The sequence below is a fragment of the Tupaia chinensis genome, unplaced genomic scaffold, assembly GCF_000334495.1.
Source record: "Tupaia chinensis unplaced genomic scaffold, TupChi_1.0 Scaffold146140_1, whole genome shotgun sequence".
Taxonomy (NCBI): domain Eukaryota; kingdom Metazoa; phylum Chordata; class Mammalia; order Scandentia; family Tupaiidae; genus Tupaia; species Tupaia belangeri.
Window position 1 is genome coordinate 2,339,030 of NW_006205995.1, and position 3,017 is coordinate 2,342,046.

At 41.4% G+C, this 3,017-nt stretch overlaps 1 pseudogene; it reads left to right on the forward strand.

Moving 5' to 3' along the window:
- Nucleotides 1-1,805: 1,805 nt before the first annotated feature.
- The window catches only part of LOC102489651 (60S ribosomal protein L10-like), a 2,707-nt pseudogene continuing 1,495 nt past the window's right edge, over nt 1,806-3,017 (forward strand).

Below are 3,017 nucleotides of genomic sequence, written 5' to 3' on the forward strand. Positions count from 1 at the left end.
GCCTGAAGTACTGGAACCTATTCCCTATGAATTCATGGCATGATGGGTGTTAAAAAAAAACAAATCGGGGGTCTATAAAAAAATTAAAAAAAAAAACATTAGGACGAGATGATTTTTCTATTTGTGATTTTCTTTAGCTTGTTATCATGCAAGGTCTAGACACCTGACATGATCTCACTGGCACTGGCTATGGAGATGAGTGTGCTCCTCATGATTCATGGTGACAGAGGTGGAAAATCAAAACCATACTTGCACTGGCCAAATATTAGGCCACTGGAAAAATCATGACGTATTTTTCTATGTTTTTCTATGCAAAAATGCATCATGACTTTCCAGACAACCCAATAGAATTCACTGTCTGATGGAAAGAAGCTGTGGATTAAAAAAGAAAAAAATCATTCACTTTAAAAAAATATATATATTTTATTTTATTTATTATCATCATTATGTGTTTAATTTGACCAGAGAGAGACAGAGAGAAAGAGAAAATGGGAAAGCAAACCTCTGAGTCTGGACTTGAACTGTGGTCAGCCATGTGGGAGTCCACCACCTTAACCACCATATCACCTGCTGGTCCCCAAAATCATTCACTTCTTTTTTTGGAGGGAGGGGTTTTTGCTATAGGACGCGTGTGTGCGCCAGAAAGACAGAGAGAAATAGAGACACAGAAAGTGAGAAATCACCTCCCTGGGAGGATGGCCATGCTGCAGTCCCCTCTCCTCCATTCTCCTCTCGGGATCTTGGGCACGCATGCACATGCACCCAGTGTGAGTTTTAAGCCACCAGGTCTGGGACTTGAACCATGGTTGACTACATGGGAGTCCAGCGACATAGCCATTACGGCAACTGCTGGTCCCAAGAAGGGTAATTTCTCACTTTCCCTTTCTCTCTTTCTCTAGTGAGCACACATGTTCTATGGCAAAGATCTTTAAAAAAAAAGAAAGAAAGAAAGAAAGAAAGAAAGAAAGAAAGAAAGAAAGAAAGAAAGAAAGAAAGAAAGAAAGGAAGGAAGGAAGGAAGGAAGGAAGGAAGAAAGAGAGAGAGAGAGAGAAGAGAGAGAGAAAGAAAGAAAAGAGTCATCAAAGAAATTAAAAATAAAAAAGAACATTAAGGAGAGCTATCAGTGACTATACACCAACAAACTTAAAAACCTAGGCGTAGACGCACATAATATACCCAGTCTAGTGAACCTAGATTCTGGACACATGTAATATATGCAGATTGAACCAAGAAGAACTAGAAAAACCTTCATGGACCAATAACAAGCAATAAAATTGAATCAGTAGCCTTTTGACTCTCTGAATAGCATCATCATGTTTGGCAAGGATAAGCGCCTTATGAAAGGTGGCAAAAAGGAGCCAAGAAGAAAGTGGTTGATTCATTTTATAAAAAAAGATTGGTATGACGTGAAAGCACCTGCCACGTTCAACATAAAAAATATTGGGAAAACACTAGTTACCAGGACTCAAGGAACCAAAATTGCATCAGATGGTCTTAAGGGCCATATGTTTGGAGTGAGTCTTACATATCTACAGAATTATAAAGTTGTATTTAAGAAATTTAAGCTAATTACTGAGAATGTTCAGGGCAAAAACTGCCGGACTAACATCCATGGCATAGATGTTACCTGGGACAAAATGTGTTCCACGGTCAAAAAATGGCAGACCACGACAGAAGCTCATGTTGATGTCAAGACTACCAATGATTATTTGCTTCATCTCTTCTGTGTTGAATTGACTTAAAAATGCAACGATTTAGAGACCTCTTAAGCTCAGTGTCAGCAGGTTCATCAAATCTGGAAGAAGATGATGGCAATCTTGACCCAGAAGGTGCAGACGAGTGACTTGAAAGATGTGGTAAATAAACTGATTCCACATAGCATCGGAAAATACATAGAAAAGGCTTGTCAATCTATCCTTCCCATGATGTCTTTGTCAAAAAAGTAAAAATGCTGGGACCAGCAGTTAGCCTAACGGCTATGTCGCTGGACTCCCACGTAGTCAACCGCGGTTCACGTCCTGGACCTGGTGGGTTAAAACTCACGCCAGGCACGTGTGCGTGTGTGCCCAAGATCCCGAGAGGAGAATGGAGGAGAAGGGATTGCGGCATGGCCATACCCCCGGGGAGTGATTTCTCACTTTCTGTCTCTATGTCTCTCTCTGTCTGTCTGGCGAGTGCATGCACCCTACAGTGAAAACCTCTCCAAAAAAAAAAAAGTAAAAATGCTGAAGAAGCCCAGGTTTGAATTGGGAAAACTCATAGAGCTTCCTGGGGAAGGTAGTAGCTCTGGGAGCTACTGGGGATGAGACGAGCGCTGAAGTTGAATGAGCGGATGAATATGAACCGCAGTCCAAGAATATGAACCACAGTCCAAGAACCTGTTTCAAGTTCAGACTTTTTCTTTTTAGAGAGAGGTTTTTACTATAAGGCACATGTGCTCACCAGAGAGAGAGAAAGTGAGAAATCACCGTGCAGGAGGGATGGCCACACTGCAATCTCAGACCTGCTGGCTTGCTTCCTCTCTTCCCTCTCTCTCTCATTCTGTCCCTCTCTGGTGAAATTTAAATAAATAAATAAATAAATAAATAAATAAATAAAGTTAATTAAAAAAAAAAACTTCTGCACAGCAAAAGAAACAATAGAGTAAAAATGTTTTATTGGACAGCATTGGTTTAAAAGTCTTATTAAACAGCACTGCCTCTGACTCAAGCTTTTCAAATCACACAGTCAAAGTCTAGTCGTCCCTTGGGCCCAGCAGGTGGTATGGTGGTTAAGGTACTGGACTTCCACATGGCCGACGCTGGTATGCCCAGGGAGGTCCCAGGAAACAAACCCAGGATCTTTCTCATGTCTATCCAGTTGTGTTATGGTTGTGTCTCTGTATAGTGCCTCCCCCATGTTTTTAACCCTGATTCCTTTTTTTTTTCTTTTACCATAGGGTGTGTGCGCTTGCCAGAAAGACAAAGAGAGATGGAGAGACAGAATGCGAGAAATATCACCCCCCAGGGGGGATGGCC